The sequence below is a fragment of the Palaemon carinicauda genome, chromosome 17 (genome assembly GCF_036898095.1).
Source record: "Palaemon carinicauda isolate YSFRI2023 chromosome 17, ASM3689809v2, whole genome shotgun sequence".
In the NCBI taxonomy this organism is placed as follows: Eukaryota; Metazoa; Arthropoda; class Malacostraca; order Decapoda; family Palaemonidae; genus Palaemon; species Palaemon carinicauda.
The window spans coordinates 125,102,733-125,121,926 of record NC_090741.1 but is presented as its reverse complement, the minus strand read 5'-3'; positions in this window follow the sequence as shown (position 1 = coordinate 125,121,926).

The following is a 19,194-nucleotide window of genomic DNA, read 5'->3' as shown; positions in this document are numbered from 1 at the left end:
ATTTATGACATATTGGTTTTTGATGTTGTTAATAGTTTATATATGACATGTCTGTTTTGACGTTGTTACTGTTTTTAGAATGATTTATTGTTAATTTGTTCTCTTCATTTATTTATTTCCTTATTTCCTTTCCTCACTGGGCTATTTTTCCCTGTTGGAGCCCCTGGGCTTATAGCATCTTGCTTTTCCAACTAGGGTTGTAGCTTGGATAGTAATAATAATAATAATGTATATATATACATATATATATATATATATATATATATATATGTATATATATATATCTATATATATATGTGTGTGTGTGTGTGTGTGTGAGAGAGAGAGAGAGAGAGAGAGGTGGTATAACCGCAAATCTCAGCCGAGGCTGGTTTTTTGGCGAATTCGCCATCATCATCATTACCAGCCGTAACTAGTCCACTGCAGGACAAAGGCCTCAGACATGTCGGTCCATTCCCGTCTGTTTATGGCCTTTCTATGCCAGTATATACCCGCAAATTTTCGTAGCTCTTCAATCCATTGTCTATTTTTCTTTCCCCTACTTTGTTTGCAGTCTCTAGGGACCCATTCTGTTCTTATTCTTGTCCGTCAGTTGGATTCATACTAGCAAACAAACAAACAAATGAACATAGACACCGACCCAAAACATACAAACGTGTCGGAAGTAAACAGCAGAGACTTCTCAACTTTTTTCATTAGAAGAACAAAAACAGTTGACGAGATGGGGTGCAGAAGTCTAAGTGAACCAGAAGGGTCAATAACTGAAAAGGACGAGACTATATCACAGAGGTCCAAAACACCGAAAAGTTTCCTTTGAAGATTCTTTGGACCTCATGATGAAAACACTTTTTAGAAAATAGTCTGAAATTAGTTTCTAGAAACTTTGGTTAGTTTTTAGGTCTGCTGAACTTACTCCGTGCCTTTCCTGCTCATTTTTATAAGAAATGGATATTTACACAGAAACAAAACTCCATTGGAATTGGAACAGGTTTCATTCAGAGTATTAACGAAAAGTTTTTAATATTTCGATTTTTAAGGAGAAAGTATCTGATTATGAAAATTAGTAAAATATAATACAAAGTATATTTGTAAAAGTAATTTATTTAAGTTTATGTTACAAATTTTTAAGGGAAGATGGCAATTGTTCATGTAAGTGGAACAAAGTAGTTAAAACATAAATGAATATGAAATCTAATGTTGAATTGTTTGCAGTATTCTGTTAACATTAAGTAAAAAACAGAAGTAAAGAAAAGGCAGAAGAACTAATACTATCAATACTAAAGTGTTGTAGGAGTTATTGCTGTTGTTTTAGGTGTTGTTGCTGCTACCGTTTTTGTGAATTATGGTTTAAAGTCATTTGGTTATTTTAGAAGTACAAGATACTATGACGCCAGGGAAAAAGCCAATTGCCTCAGGAAAAGTATTTTTATGATTTAATATGATGACGTTCTTCCTCGCTATCTTTGTTTGCTTCTAACTTACGATGCAAAGTGGGGGTTTTTGTTGACTAAAAATTGTATTTGTTCTTTTTCTTCCTCTTCCAAACCTAACTGTGGAAATTAGACTGGTCGATTATGTCCTCTTCGTGCTGTACTTCTTCCTCTCTTCTCGCCCTTGCTCCTTCCCCTCCTCCCCATCCTTCCAGTCGAAATGCTATTACTTCTCTTCCTCTTCCTCTTCCTCCTTCCCTCCTCATCTCCCCTCTTTTCCTTTTCGAGACTGAATGGCATCATAATGACGCCCAAAGAACTGAAGAGATCTTCAGCCTATTTAGTGTGAGAGTTTCCTTCCAAAAGAAGGATTAGCTTCGAGTGCCGGTCGTTCAAACTTCCCCGGTGGCTTAATAACCTTGCCGTCTCCGGCTGTGTGTTGACCTTCCTCAAGAAGAAGAATCTGATTTCCTTACCTCAGGCGAGGTCTTAATCTTTCCTCACTCACGGAGACTGTCCGGTGAATGGTTTGCTAATACTTCAGGAGATTTGAAGAATAAAAGAAAATTTAATTTCTCTGTTGTAACTTTTTTCAGCTTGTTGTAATTAAAGTATTTACTCTTTTCTCCAAAAACCTATGAACTACACACCCTTATATTCTCTCGACACCCCGAGTATTTACCTAATATAGTCTCATAAACATAATTCTATCTCTGCCCTTTTAATCATTCTTATTTCAATTAGGATTCTGAAGGAATTGATTTTACCAGTTTTCCTTTTTTTCTTCTATTTGCACTCTTCATCCACACTTCACTGCCATACGGGAGATCTAGCTCAGCAGTTCCTTCGCCCATTCTACTGGGTTATTTGACAAGCACTTCTCTTTTAAATCTTTTGCTGCGCCACGATAATTCCTATCCTTTCTCTTATATCTTCTTGTAGTCGCTTAGTGAACTCATCAGACGCTCACGCTCAAAAGGCCTCAGGTTCATGCACAGTTTGAGCATTTCACTGGTAAGTATGAACTTACTATCCCTATGAACTATAGATTGTGAGTTTGGTGAATTCATAGGCATACATACTGAGTAATCAGACAGCCACTGCCTGTTCTGCCCTAGATTTTGCATAGGCAAGACGGGATGCTCAATAGCAGATCATATTTTTACATACTCAGTCTCTATGACATTGTGTGATTGCACAATGGCTTGTATGTTGGGTCCACCTCTCATGAGCGACTTATCAACGTTGAAATTTATTTCTTTTAAAAATTTCCCATCACCGGCCTCATTCATTCCCAAATGTCTTCGAATTACTTGAATGAAAACCAAATGAGTCCAAGGAATAGGTATGATCATTTTGAAAATATGTCAAAAACAATCTTTATGAAAATACTATGAAAAAAAAATGTCCCTTTTATATGACATTCTGGTCATGACGGAGCCCTGCTGTGCTACTGCTGTCCTGCTGAGATTTCCAATGTTAGCCATATTTTGTTAATATTTAGCTTAAAATGAGGATGCTATAAATTTCAAAATAGGAATTTGAAAATGGGGTGAGAGAGAGAGAGAGAGAGAGAGAGAGAGAGAGAGAGAGAGAGAGAGAGAGAGAGAGAGAGAGAATAAATTATTTATTCTCTTAACTAAGCTTCAAAGAGACAATTAGTTGGAATAACATAACCACTACCTTCAACACCAACAACGGTCACGATCAACGCCATCGCCGAAAATACCAATAATCATTATTGTCGAATGTCGAGTTAAGTTATTTTAGGAATATTTTGATAATACCTGAACAGTATCAGGTACAAAAAATCCTAACAATTCCACAATTGAAATATTTAGCTTCCTGAGAAAAGTCGCCACCTAACGACATTCATCACGCCCTGTGGCCGCCCTATGGTCCAATGTTCAGCGTCAGATGCCTACACGGTCTGACGGCGTCATCAAGGACATACCGCATAAGTAAAAGTGCATAGATGACACCCTCCTCTATGACAGTGAAGTTGAAGAAACCTTTTGGCCCACCTTCGACTTTCTGGTATTATGTGCTTCAAAGGGCATCACACATAAGCCAGTAAAATTCAAATTTTGTAGAAGGGAAGCAGATTTTATTGAATTTCATCTAGACTAGGAAGACTATAGACTGACTGAGGACAGCCTGGGTGCCATTCGGAAGTTTCCCATGCCACCCAAGCCCCCATCACGGACATCAGATCGTGGTGCGGTTTCGTCAACCAATTGGCGCCGTTCCTCACGGCCGCACCTATCATGGGACCGTTCAGGGACCTACTGAAGAAGATACAGATGAGCAAACTTATATTTTGGGACACATATCTGCAAAATAAATTCAAGAGCGCGCTGGATACCATCTGCGAGCTGGCCGGGGATGGCCTGGCAAACTTCGGCAAGTTCCGCCACACAGTTGCCTTCCAAGATTGGAGCAGAGGAGGCATAGGATTCGTCATCCTCCAGCAGTACTGCAACTGCATAGCCACCGATATGCCATTCTCCTGTAAAAACGGTTGGAGAATAGCCCTCTGCAGAAGTAGACACCTATCCCATGCCAAAGCCATTTACACAGCAGTAGAGACGGGAAGCCCTGCGATCGTGTGGTGCCTAAGGAAGGCTAGATTACTACTCATGGTATGCCCCAATCTTACCTTTATCACTGATCACTGCCCTCTAGTCCAGCTCCTGGGAGATAGAGCCCTGGCAGACATTGTTAACACAAGACTGTTCAGGCTGAAGGAGAAGACCCTCCAGTATAAGTTTAATATTAGGTATCTAACAGATAAGAGAAATTGTGCAGCCGACTTTCTATGTTGTTTCCCTGCTCTGCGAACCTCCTTTAACGAATGTGATGTTGAGTTGGAGGATGACATAGCAGCAGCTGTTACTGTAGCAATTATCGAGACACTACACAAGGAGGAGCTCACAATGGACAAGAAAACAGTCAGTTGAGCGGTAACCAAAGACCCCACATACCAGTTACTGATGACGAAGGTATCTGCAGGCAATTGGCACCCACAGAAGTCGCAAGAGGTAGCCTGCTTTAAGCCCTTTTACGGTGTGAGAGATCGCCTATCTACTTTGGAAAACCTAGTGCTTTACACATATGAAGATGGGTGCATACGACTGGTAATTCTAAAGGAACTTCGTCGATAGATCACAGCAAATCTTCATGCATGTCACCAAGGAATTGACTACATGTTCAGGAGGGACTGACAGTCCGTCTACTGGCCTGGCATGGAGGACGACTTTCAGTAGCTCCACAGGAATTTTTGCATTGTTTACAACATGCACACATCTTCATTACCAGAGGAGTCGATAGCCATCACACCACCCCCAGACTACCCGTTTCAATGTACATTTGCTGATATGTTCCAGTTAGACGTGCGGGTGTACCTGGCGTACACCGATAGGCTCATGGCATGGCTGAAAATAGCACATTTTCCAGTGGTACCAATATGCAGAGAGTATTTATGCTAAGAGGATACTTCATGAGGTGCGGGGGTTGGGGGAGGGTCCCCAGAGCAGGTGTCCATGGACGGGGTACAAACCTACTGAGTGAAGAAATGTCGGTTTTCTTCAGGAGATGGAGAGTCAAGGTACACCTCTCATCCGCACATTACCCACAGATGAACAGTAAAGCGGAATCAGTAGTAAACACTGCCAAAAGGATAATCAGGGCAAACACCGGGGAGGGGGCAGCCTAGACTGCGATAAGGCCTCTCTCGTGATATTGCAATATTTGAACACACCCATTCGCGAGATCAACAAGTCTCCTGCTCGAAGATCATCTGGACCTGATGCCTTAGACTTACTGAGTCCTTTTATTTTATTTTTGACATCATCCATTGTAAAGGTGATTCTGTCTAATGGTTGTGGCCATAAATATTTGATAGCTGGTTCGGGGAGGGTCGTTGATTCTTCCCTATTGAATACAGTTGTGAAATATGCATTCATCAGTTCGGCTTTTCCAAATAATTTGTTATAGGATTACCCTCCGAGTCTCTTAATGGGCTAATGCTGTTTTTGATTGGCTTTCTACTATTTACAAATGAGAGAGAGAGAGAGAGAGAGAGAGAGAGAGAGAGAGAGAGAGAGAGAGAGAGATAGAGAGAATCGTGTGGATAGTGATGACTTTCACAGAGACTTAGCCAATAAAATTCTTTGCTTTAAAGCTGTGTGAGAGAGAGAGAGAGACAGAGAGAGAGAGAGAGAGAGAGAGAGTGATTCACGTTATACTTCTTTGTTTAAAACCTGAATATAAGAGATAGGGAAACGTTCCTAATAAAGATATTTACATAAAAGCTGTGTTAGAGAGACGGGAAGAGTTCCTAATGAAAATTCAATCTAAAAAAAATGAGTAGGTGTATTTAGTGAGAGAGAGAGAGAGAGAGAGAGAGAGAGAGAGAGAGAGAGAGAGAGACACAGAGAGAGAGAGAGAGAGAGAGAGAGAGAGAGAGAGCATAATTTGAAGCATTAATGTTATAAACATTTCAAGAATCATAACCAAGAACAGATTTCATGAAAATTTTAACGTGTTCTTCAACGTTGAATTGGCATGCACGAATACAATTCCTTTCGCCCGAAATTATAATGAAATTCACGTGAAAAGTACATAAGTAGATTGTACAGTCTTATTTCATGATACTTGCGCATGTGTGCTAGCTCGAAACGCAACTGTGCGCTCAGCCCCTAATACCGGCAATTTTAGCCAAGTCATTAGGTATCATCTCCATTATCTGAGGGAAGAAAAAAGTCAAACCATCGGCGAATATACGTCATTAAAGTAAATAGAATTAATAGTATTATTTATACACACACACATATATATATATTTATATATATATATATATATATGTATATACGAATATGTATATATATATATATATATATATATATATATATATATATATATATATATTTATATTCAAATAAGCCATATATTTTAATACATCAATGTCTGGATTCTTTTACCGACCTCTGGATCAGAGTCCCAAGACGAAACTACTCAAAGACAATAGCATCTGACCGGTCGGGAATCGAACCCTGGTCCAGGATACTTGTATGACAGTGATCGTCATACAAGTAGTGATACTACCGCTAGAGAGTTATTGGATCCTTTAACTGGCCAGACTGTAATACATTAGATCCCTCTCTCTGGTTACGGCTCATTTTTTCTTTGCCTACACATACACCGAATAGTCTGGCCTATTCTTTACACATTCTCGTCTTTCATCATACACCTACAACACTGAGATTACCAAACACCTTTTCTCCAATCATTTTCTTCAATTACTGTACTGTATTAATTCAGTTGCTATTTTCCTCTTTGTAAGGGTAGATGAGATTCTTTAGCTATGGTAAGCAGCTCTTCTAGGAGAAGGACACTTCCAAATCAAACCATTGTTCTCTAGTCTTGGGTAATGCCATAGCCTCTGTACCATGGTCTTCCACTGTCTTGGGTTACAGTTTTCTCGCCTGAGGGCACACTCAGGCACACTATTCTATCTATTATTTTTTTCTATTTTTTTCTTTACTTTTTTATTTTTTTTAATATTTTTTCACCCTCTTGTTTTTTTCAAATGGTGTGTTAGGCAGGCTTAATAGAAAGGCCACGGATGCCTGGTGGTTTATCAAAAGGTTGTCTTTCCCTTATCTGATTCTTTTACTTTTCAAAACCATCCTGACTGTCCTCCCTACAGTTGAAGTGGCTATCCTGGAGGGTATTTAGCTTTGTATGGTGTATCGGCTCCTCCATGTGGACCAGTTTTTCCGAATTTTTTCTATAGTCTATGGGTTTGATCAATCACTTTATTTATATTTCTATACATATTGTTCTTGTTATCATTAATTGTTAATTTGGTTTCTAAGTATGATGTATCTTTTTTATCACCATTAATTTTTATGCTCTCTGGAGACATTGGGCAAATTCCGGGACCAGTTCGTCCTAGATTTCGTCAATGTCGTCTACTGTATTGCAATATTTGTGGTATTCATGGAAATATTCAAGACCTTACAGTTGCGTCCAGACAGTATGATATTCTTTTGTGCTCAAGAACTTTGGTTTCTAACATGAGGCACTCATCTGTGCTCCTTATAACTGGTTTTAAGAAGCCAATAATGTTGAAACACAATGCCATCCCTAGAGCCAGGGGAATGGCGGTGTATATTAGGACAGAGTACCCTGCTTCTCATAAGTCTTGCTATGAATATGGATGTCATGAGATTTAGGTAATAAGAGTTTGTGGTAGGCATAATAACTTCTGTTTATGTTTGATCTACTGGAATCCAGACATGGATGATTCTATCTTCGATTGTCTTCTTACCATTATAGCTAAGATACAAGAAGATTATGGAAAGGCCTCTTTTGTCTTTGTTGGTGATTTCAATGCTCACCATAGGGAATGGTTAAATTCTGTTTCTCCTACCAATCGCCATGGCTTAAGAGCTTTAGACTTTGCTTCAGAATCAGGCTGTGAGCAAATCATAAGTGAAGCTACTCAAAGGTCTGGTAATTGCTTGGACCTCGTATACACCGACTCCCATGGAGTTATAACAAGTAAGGTTGGTTCTCCAGTTGGGACATCTGATCATACCTAGATTTCATTAGTAGTGAAGACTGAGCAGCCTGTCCCTGATGTATCTTACTCATGTGAGAATTATATGAAATCTCAAGCAGACTGGAATAGAATTTTGCAAGATCTTTTAGGCTTGAATTGGTCACGATTGTATAGTAGTATTGATCCTGTAGTCCCTTTGAATGAGAATGTAGTCAGCATAATTGATAGGTGTATCCATTCTCGTGTACTAAGGTACCGAGTGAAGGACAAACTATGATTCAATGATGACTGTAGATGTGCTTATTTGGAAAAGCAGGAGGCCTATCATCTTTGCAAGGGTAACAGATCAGATTTGACCTGGAATCACTATACTCAGCTTAAAGCTTTTGCTCAGAGAGTTCATGCTGCAACTGGAAAAGAATATAATTTAACTATAAAAGAAACCCTTTCTGGTACAACCCAGGAGCATAAGTGGTGGATTACCCTTAAATCTGCACTCTTTGGTGTAGATGCAACAGTTCCTCCTTTACTTAAACCAGATGGCTCAGTCACTCACTGTCCAAAGGAAAAGGCAACCCTTTTGCCAGATATGTTTGACAGCATGCAGAGTAATGAGAAACTCAAACTTCCTCATTCCTGTTTTCCTGAGGCTAATCTAATTAGTTTAGCTTTTCGATCTCGTGAAATTAAAGCTCTGTTGATGGACCGTGATGCTTATGGAAGTTTAGATCCAAATGGTATTTTTCCTTTGTTTTTTTTTAAAACTGCAGATTTCCTAGCTCCAATATTATCTGTTATTTTGTGCAAGTTAGAAAGAAGAGGAGCTTTTAGCCCTTGTTGAATAATTGGTAATTTTACTCCACAATGTGAATGTGTTTGTGGTAGTTCAAGTCCCACTGATTACTACCCAGTTTCCATAACTCCTAAATTGTCTAAATTTTTTGGACGTCTTTTGGCAAAACGTCTTAATAGTTTTGCTGAAGGTAATCATCTGTTTCCTAGTTTGCAATTTGGTTTTGCTAAAGGCCTTGGAGCATGTGATGCCCTTCTTACAATCTCCAATGCTATACAGAAATCCCTTGATTGTGGTCAAGAATTGGCCCTGATTTTAGTGCTGCCTTTAACCGTGTTAATTATGATGCCCTTGTTTTCAAACTCAAACAGTTGGGAGTGGGTGGGTCGTTTCTTAGCATCATTATTGAATTTTCAAGTAATAGATCTCAAAGAGTTGTTGTTGATGGGAAACATAGTGAGTATAGGAATGTGATATCTGATGTTCCTCAGGGTAGTGTTCTTGGCCCATTACTTTTCATACTATATGCATGTGACATATGGTTTGGTCTAGAAAACAAGCTTGTTACATATGCAGATAATACTACTCTTTTTGCATCAATTTCATCTCCTGAATGTAGATCTGAGGTTGGTGAATCCCTTAATAGAGATCTAGCTAAAATTAGTGCCTGTTGCAAATTATGGTATATGAAGTTGAATCCCAACAAAACTCAAAGTATGATTGTAAGTAAGTCAAAGATGGCTCCTCAACATCCTGATCTCAGCATTAATAATGTTTCTTTAACTTTGTATGACTTTTAAAATTTTAGGTGTAATTCTCGACAGCAAATTTACTTTTGAGAAACACATTAGGTCTGTGTCTTCTTCAATTGCACAAAAAGAATGGTTTATTGAAAAAGTCTTTCAAAATTTTTGGTGATTAATCTATTCTGAAGAAGTGTTTTAATTCTTTCATTCTACCTTGTTTCGAGTATTGTTCTCCTCTCTGGTCTTCAGCTGCTGATTCTCATCCTAATTTGTTGGACAGGAACTTACGGTCTATTGAATTTCTTATTCCTTATCTAGATATTAATCTCTGGCACTGTCGTTCAATTAGTTCATTATGCATGTTGCATAAGATTTTTTATAATTCTGACCATCCTTTGCATTCTGATTTTCCCAAACAGTTCCATCCTATGCGTACAGGTATGCAGTTAATTCTAATAGTGAAGCCTTCTCCATCATGAGGCTCAATACTACACAGTACTCTAGAAGTTTTATTCCAGCTGTGACCAAATTGTGGAATGATCTTCCTAATCGGGTAATTGAATCAGTAGAACTTCAAAAGTTCAAAGTTGCAGCAAATCTTCTTATGTTGAACACACTTATATAAGTCCTTTTATAGTTTATATAGAGTTCTCTTGCTTGAGGGTACACTCGTGCACACTATTCTACTTATTATTATTTTTTTTCTTCCTCTTATTTTTTTGAAATGTTGTGTTGGGCAGGCTTAATGGAAGGGCCATGGATGCCTGGTGGTTTTTTCAAGAGGTTGTCTTTTCCTTTTTCTGATTCCTTTTCTTCTCAAAACCATCCTTACTGTCCTCCCTTCAGTTGAAGTGGCTATCCTGGAGGGTATTTAGCCTTGCAAGGTGTATCGGCTCCTCCATGTTGACCAGTTTTTCTGACTTTTTACTATAGTCTATGGGTATCATCAATCACTTTATTTATAGTTCTGTACATATTGCTTTTGTTATAATTCTTGTTAATCTAGTCTTTAAGTATGATGTCTCTTTTTTATTTCTATTAATTCTTATGCTCTCTGGAGACATTGAGCGAAATCCGGGACCAGCACGTCCTAGATTTCGTCAATGTCGTCTTCTGTATTGCAATATTCATGGTCTCCATACAAATATCCAAGACCTTACAGTTGCAACCAGACATTATGATATTCTTTTGTGCTCAAGAACTTTGGTTTCTAATGTGAGGCACTCATCTGAGCTCCTTATAAGTGGTTTTAAGAAGCCAATAATGTTGAAACGTGATGTCATCCCTAGAGCCAGGGGAATGGCGGTGTATATTAGGACCGAGTACCCTGTATCACATAAGTCCTGTTATCAATGTGGATGTCATGAGATTCAGGTAATAAAAGTTTGAGGCAGGCATAACAACTTTTATTTGTGTTCGATCTACCGGAATCCAGACATGGATGATTCTATCTTCGATTGTCTTCTTACCATTATAGCTAAGATACAAGAAGAGGATAGAAAGGCTTCTTTTGTCTTTGTTGGTGATTTCAATGCCCACCATAGGGAGTGGTTAAGTTCTATCTCTCCTACTGATCGCCATGGCTTAAGAGCTTTATACTATGCCTCTGAATCAGGCTGTGAGCAAATCATAAATGAAGCTACTTACAGGTCTGGTAATTGCTTGGACCTCATATACACTGACTCACCTGGCGTTATAACTAGTAAGGTTGGTTCTCCAGTCAGGACATCTGATCATGCCTTGATTTCATTAGTCGTGAAGACTGGGCAGCTTGTCCCTGATATATCATACTCTTGTAAAATTTATATGAAATCCCAAGCAGACTGGAATGGGATTTTGTATGATCTTTTGTGCTTGAATTAGTCACATTTATATAGTAGCGTAGATCCTGTTGTCCCTTTGATTGAGAATCTAGTCAACATAATTGATAGGCGTATCCCTTCTCTTGTGCTAAGGTACCGAGTGAAGGACAAACCGTGGTTCAATGATGATTGTAGACGTGCTTATTTAGAAAAGCAGGAGGCCTATCACCTTTGGAAGGGTAACAGATCAGATTTGACCTGGAACAACTATACTCAGCTTAAAGCTTTTGCTCAGAGAGTTTATGCCTCAACTGATAAGAAATACAATTTAACCATAAAAGAAACCTTTTCTGTTACAACTCAGGAACATAAATGGTGGTCTACCCTTAAATCTGCACTCTTTGGTGTAGATGCAACAGTTCTTTCTTTACTTAAACCAGATGGCTCAGTCACTCACTGTCCAAAGGAAAAGGCAACCCTTTTGGCTGATGTTTTTGACAGTAAACAGAGTAATGAAAAACTCGAAACTTCCTCATTCCTGTTTTCCTGAGGCTATACTAACTAGTTTAGCTTTTCGATCTCGTGAGATTAAAGCTCTGTTGATGAACCTTGATGCTTATGGAGGTGTAGACCTAAATGGTATTTTTCCTTTGTTTTTTATAAAGACAGCATATTTCTTAGCTCCAAAGTTATCCATTATTTTGCGCAAGATAGAAAGAAGAGGAGCTTTTAGCACTTGTTGGAGAATTGGTAATGTTACTCCTCTATGTAAATGTGTTTGTGGTAGCTCAAGTCCCACTGATTACCACCCAGTTTCCATAACTCCTATATTATCTAAAGTTTTTAAACGTCTTCTGGCAAAACGTCTTAAAAGGTTTGCTGAAGGTAATCACCTACTCCCTAGTTTGCAATTTGGTTTTCGTAAAGGCCTTGGAGCATGTGATGCCCTTCTTACAATCTTCAATGCTGTACAGAAATCCCAGGTTTGTGGTCAGGAAGTTCGTATGATTGGCCTTGATTTTAGTGCTGCTTTTCACCGTATTAATCATGAGGCAGGCCCTTGTTTTCATACTGAAACAGTTGGGTGTGCGTGGGTCGTTTCTTAGCATTATTATTGATTTTTTAAGTAATAGATCTCAAAGAGTTGTTGTTGATGGGCACCATAGTGAGTATAGGAATGTGATATCCGGTGTTCCACAGGGTAGTGTTCTTGGCCCATTACTTTTCATACTATATACACATGACATGTGGTTTGGCCTAGAAAACAAGCTTGTTGCATATGCAGAAGATGCTACTCTCTTTGCATCAATTCCATCCCCTGAATGTAGATCTGGGGTTGGTGAATCCCTTAATAGAGATTTAGCTAAAATTAGTGCATGGTGCAAATTATGGGGTATGAAGTTGAATCCTAACAAAGCTCAAAGTATGATTGTAAGTAGGTCAAGGATGGTGGCTCCTCAACATCCGGATCTCAGTATTGATAATGTTTCTTCAAATTTGTATGACTCTTTTAAAATTTTAGGTGTGATTCTCGACAGTAAATTTACTTTTGAGAAACACATTAGGTCTGTGTCTTCTTCAATTGCACAAAAAAAATTGGCTTATTGAGAAAGTCTTACAAGATTTTCGGTGATCAATCTATTCTGAAGAAGTGTTTTAATTCTTTCATTCTACCTTGTTTTGAGTATTGTTCTCCTGCCTGGTGTTCAGCTGCTGATTCTCATCTTAATTTGTTGGACAGAAACTTACGGTCTATGAAATTTCATATTCCTGATCTATATATTAATCTTTGGCACCATCGTTCGATTAGTTCATTATGCATGCTGCATAAGATTTTTCATAACTCTGACCATCCTTTACATTTAGATCTCTCTGGACAGTTCTATCCTGTTCGTAATACTAGGCAGGCAGTTAATTCTAATAGCCAGGCCTTCTCTATCATGAGGCTCAATACTACACAGTATTCTAGAAGTTTTATTCCAGCTGTTACCAAGTTGTGGAATGATCTTCCTAATCGGGTAGTTGAATCAGTAGAACTTCAAAAGTTCAAAGTTGCAGCAAATGTTTTTATGTTGACCAGGCTGACATGAGTCTTTTTATCGTTTATATATGACATATCTGTTTTTGACGTTGTTAATAGTTTATATAGGACATATCTGTTTTGACGCTGTTACTGTTTTTAAAATGATATATTGTTAATTTCTCCTCATCATTTATTTATTTCCTTATTTCCTTTCCTTACTGGGCTATTTTTCTCTGTTGGAGCCCTTGGGCTTCTAGCATCTTGTTTTTCCAACTAGGGTTTTAGCTTGGCTAATAATAATAATAATAATAATAACAATAATACCTGTTTTAATGTTGTTAATGTTATTTAAATATTCTATTTTAATTTTCATTACTTCTTATATCGTTTATTTATTTCCTTATATCCTTTCCTCACTGGGCAATATTTCCCTGTTGGAGCCCTTGGGCTTATAGCATCTTGTTTTCCAACTAGGATTGTAGCTTAGCTAGTAATTTTAGGTAGCTTAGCTAGTAATAATAATAATAATAATAATAATAATAATAATAATAATAATAATAAAATGGTACGGTCACTGTCATACAAGTATCCTAGACCAGGGTTCAATTCCCGGCCGGGTAAATACTATTGTCTTTGAGAGGTTTCGCCTTGGGACTCTGATCCCGAGGTCGGTAAGAGAATCCAGACATTAATGTATTAAAATATATGGCTTATTTGAATATGTAAAATCACGTCTAAATGTGCAAAAAATATCATATATATATGTATATATATATATATATATATATATATATAAGTATATATATATATATATATATATGTATATATATATATATATATATATATATACAGTATATCTATATATATGCATATATATATATATATATATATATATATATATATATATATATATATACTGTATATATATATAGATATATAGATATATATAATATATATATATATATATATATATATATATATATATATATATATGTATGTATATATATGTATATATATATATATATGTGTGTGTGTGTGTGTGTGTGTGCTTACGTGTGTGGGTGTTTGTGTGAATATGCCACAACAGCTAGCAGATGATGAGCATATACTCTATATGTATTAGAGTAACGAAAGGAAAGTGAAAAGAGTTAATTGGTGTTGTGGAAGGCTGATATGGGTCTTAACAGAAAGACGGGCTGGACATGACTGTTTATTTCAAACAACTTAATAAGCTTATATACAACGGTTGAGGATAACAACAACATGAAAACTTTAACAACGTGTAATATGCAATGGTAAGCTCAAACAGCTTTTTCTGTTATCAGTGCGGAAGAAAGCGAGAAAGAGAGAAAAAGAGACTAATTGCTTTACAATGTATGAGTATATATGAAATACACATGCATTACATGTCTTCCCCCCCCCCCCCCAGACATACATGTGAGATAGGGCACCTTGCCGTAAAGAGGTAAACTGTAGGTGGGTCATCTTGCAGGAGATTTGCAGGTTTTAGGCGATCAATGGAGACACAGTCTTCTTTGCGACAAATGTTGATTAAGAAAGCCTTCAGTTTCCAACAGATAACATGGTAAGGACCCATGTAAGGAGGTGTCAGCGGTGTCATGCAAGTATCAGTGAGCACGAAGATATTTGTTATGGTGTTCAAATCTTTAGGTATGTGTTGCTTCACTTGCAAGCCTGACGGTAGGGAGTAAATTTCCCTACAACGCAACGTAGGCACTGGAGACTGTTGGATGAAGTTGCAGACAGAAAAAAAAAACTCAGCAGTGACGACCAAAGGGTCTCCTTACACTATTTCAGCTGCTGAGACATCCAGGGGGTCTTTAGGAATGATCTTTAATGTCAGTGGATACAGGGAAGCTGAGTAAATCAGCTGGAGTCATTACAGTGGGACATCAAAGCTGCTTTAAGTGTGCGAAGAAAGCGTTCATCCTTTCTGTTGACTGCAGGGTTGTAGGCAGTTGTCTGAAGTAGGGTGAGGTCTACAATTGAGAGGTGAAAGAGGTACCTCTGTCAGAAGTAATATGCTAAGGGATATCAAATCTCGCTATCCACCCTGAGAGTAAGGCAAATGTACATGCGGCAGATGTTACAGTTTATATAGGGATGGTTTCAGGCCAACGAATGGAGCGGTGAATTACAGTAAACCAGTAAGGGTGTCCGTATGATATAGGAAGGGGGTCTACTGCGTCAACATGAATGTGGGCAGAAAAATGCTGATGTTGAGGAAAGGTACCCACTTCTAAATCCATGTGACGATGTACTTTTAAAGTTTGGCATAAAGTGCAGGTGTAGACCCAATCCTTAGGATCCTTAATAAGGCCGTGCCAAATGAACTTCATCATCAGTAGCTGTACAGTAGATCAGCATGAGAGATATGAGAGGTCATAGATTAAATCAAATACTTGTCAGTGCATGTTGGGCAGATATCCACAGTTGTGGCCTACCAGTACTGATATCGCAGAGGAGGGTGGCATTGAAATTGTCGAGGGCGATGTATTCCCAACGGAGGTTTGTGCAGGATGTCCTGCAGGCTTGCCACTCTAGATATTTTCGTTAGACTTCTGTCAAAATGTTGTAATCCAATCCTAGGTGAATGGCAGTCAATGTATTTCAGGACAGGGTATCTATAACGGGATTAATTTTACAAGAGACCCGTTGAAGGGTGCAGTTGTATTCAGCCACAGCGGTGGAGAGTTGTTGGCATTGATGGGCATACCAGGTGCCAGATAGCCAATTGAAAGGGTGCACATGGGGTATGAGAATGCACATGAGAATGACAAAGGGCATAACCTCTGAGAAGTGGCGAAAATCATGGATACCCAAAAGCATTGCCAGAAATTCATGGTCGAAGGTAGAGTAGCCTGATTCCCCATTAGACAGTTTTCTTCTGAAGAAGGCCAATGGGTGGAGCAAGGCATTGACCACCTACTCAAGTACTGCACCAATAGCGACATCACTGGCGTTAGTAGAGAGAAGGAGGGGCCATGTAGCATGGGAAAAGTTAGAGGAGCAGCAGTTGATGGGCCATTTTTTTCATTGCAGAAGGTGGCTTTCTGAAGGAGCCCCACTTCAAGTCTTTTGGCTTGCCCTTGAGGGAAGCGTAGAGATGGGTAAGAGTGGCGAAGATGGCGGGAAAGAACCAGTGATAATAGTTTGGCATGCTTAATCCCCACAAGGGTGCAGGTTCCGACTTCTTTTGAGCCTCTGGTGACATGGTTGGAAGCAACCTGGCCTTTCATCTGAAGGGGCTAGGGTTCGATCCCAAATATGAGGTACAAATTTATTTCTATTTGAGCACGATATTGTGTTCATTTTCATCCATATTGACTCATTAGGGGTAATTCAAATTAAATGCTATCAATTGTGTTACCTGGTGTGCCAGAAAGTCGGGGAAAACTCGCTGGTAAGAGACTGATGTCTCACCAGGTAAATCCTGAACTGCAGTTAGCAGTTAGGTTTCGACTTCTTTTTCCCTCTGGGGTCATGGTTGGAAGCAACCTGGCCTTTCATTTGAAGGGGCTAGAGTTCCATCCCAAATATTAGGTAGAAATTTATTTCTATTTGAGCATGATATTGTGTTGATTTTCATCCATATTGACTCATTAGGGGTAATTTGAATTAAATGCTATCAATTGTGTCACCTGGTGGGCCGGGAAGTCGGGGAAAACTCGCTGGTAAGAGACTGATGTCTCACCAGGTAAATCCTGAACTGCAGCTAGCAGTTAGGGTCCGATTTCTTTTGAGCCTCTGGTGGCATGGTTGAAAGCAACCTGGTCTTTCATTTGAAGGAGCTAGGGTTTGATACCAAGTATGAGGTAGAAAATTATATATATATATATATATATATATATATATATATATATATATATATATATATATATATATATATATATCCCAGATATATATGTATAGAAATAAATTTCTACCTCATACTTGGGATCGAACGCTAGCCCCTTCTAATGAAAGGCCAGGTCGAAACCAACCATGCCTCTCGTGGCATGGTTGGTTTCGACCTGGCCTGTCATTAGAAAGGGCTAGCTTTCGATCCCAAGTATGAGGTAGAAATTTATTTCTATTTGAACACAATGTTGTGTTGATATTTATCCATATATATATACATATGGATAAATATCAACACAACATCGTGTTCAAATAGAAATAAATTTCTACCTCATACTTGGGATCGAACGCTAGCCCCTTCTAATGAAAGGCCAGGTCGAAACCAACCATGTCACGAGAGGCCATAAAAGAAATCGGAACCTGACGCTACCCAGCTGTCCGAGGATTTACCTGGCGAGACATCAGTCTCTTACCAGCGAGTTTTACCCGATTTCCCAACCCACCACGTGATAAAATTGGTAGTAATTCATTCAAATTACCCCTAATGAGTCAATATGGATAAATATCAACACAACATCGTGTTCAAATAGAAATAAATTTCTACCTCATACTTGGGATCGTGGCATGGTTGGTTTCGACCTGGCCTTTCATTAGAAGGGGCTAGCGTTCGATCCCAAGTATGAGGTAGAAATTTATTTCTATTTGAACACGATGTTGTGTTGATATTTATCCATATTGACTCATTAGGGGTAATTTGAATGAATTACTACCAATTGTGTCACGTGGTGGGCTGTGAAATCGGGTAAAACTCGCTGGTAAGAGACTGATAGCTCGCCAGGTAAATCCTCGGACAGCTGGGTAGCGTCAGGTTCCGATTTCTTTCATGGCCTCTCGTGGCATGGTTGGTTTCAACCTGGCCTTTCATTAGAAGGGGCTAGCGTTCGATCCCAAGTATGAGGTAGAAATTTATATATATGCATATATATGTATATATATACATATACATAAAGATATATATATATATATACATATATATATGTATATATATATATATATATATATATATATATATATATATATGCAGTTTGTGTCATCACCATCATCATCATCATCATCATCACCCGTTACTAGACCACTGCAGAACATAGGCTTCGGACATGTCCTTATCTGTGTATATATATATATATATATATATATATATATATATATATATATATATATATATATATATATATATATATACTTATATATACATATATATATAAATATATATATATATATATATATATATATATATATATATACCTATATATATGTATATATATATATATATATGATAAATTTTGCACATTTTTACGTGTTTTTCATATTCAAATAAGCCATATATATTTTTGATACATTAATGTCTGGATTCTCTTAACGACCTCGGGATCAGAGCCCCAGGCGAAATCACACAAAGACAAGAGCTTGGCTCCGGCCGGGAATCGAACCCTGGTCGGCAAGCTTGTATAGACAGTGACTAAGCCACTTGGCCACGAAGAAAGATAAAAGTCAATGACAATTCTTCTGTACTTATACCTGTCGAATTCAGGTATTTTGTACTTAGAATTGAAATCAACCCATCTTCACCATCGTAGCTAATTGGTAGTTTGTTACTTGGCATTCAATTAATGATAAATTTTGCACATTTTTACGTGTTTTTCATATTCAAATAAGCCATATATATTTTTGATACATTAATGTCTGGATTCTCTTAACGACCTCGGGATCAGAGCCCCAGGCGAAATCACACAAAGACAAGAGCTTGGCTCCGGCCGGGAATCGAACCCTGGTCGGCAAGCTTGTATAGACAGTGACTAAGCCACTTGGCCACGAAGAAAGATAAAAGTTAATGACAATTCTTCTGTACTTATACCTGTCGAATTCAGGTATTTTGTACTTAGAATTGAAATCAACCCATCTTCACCATCG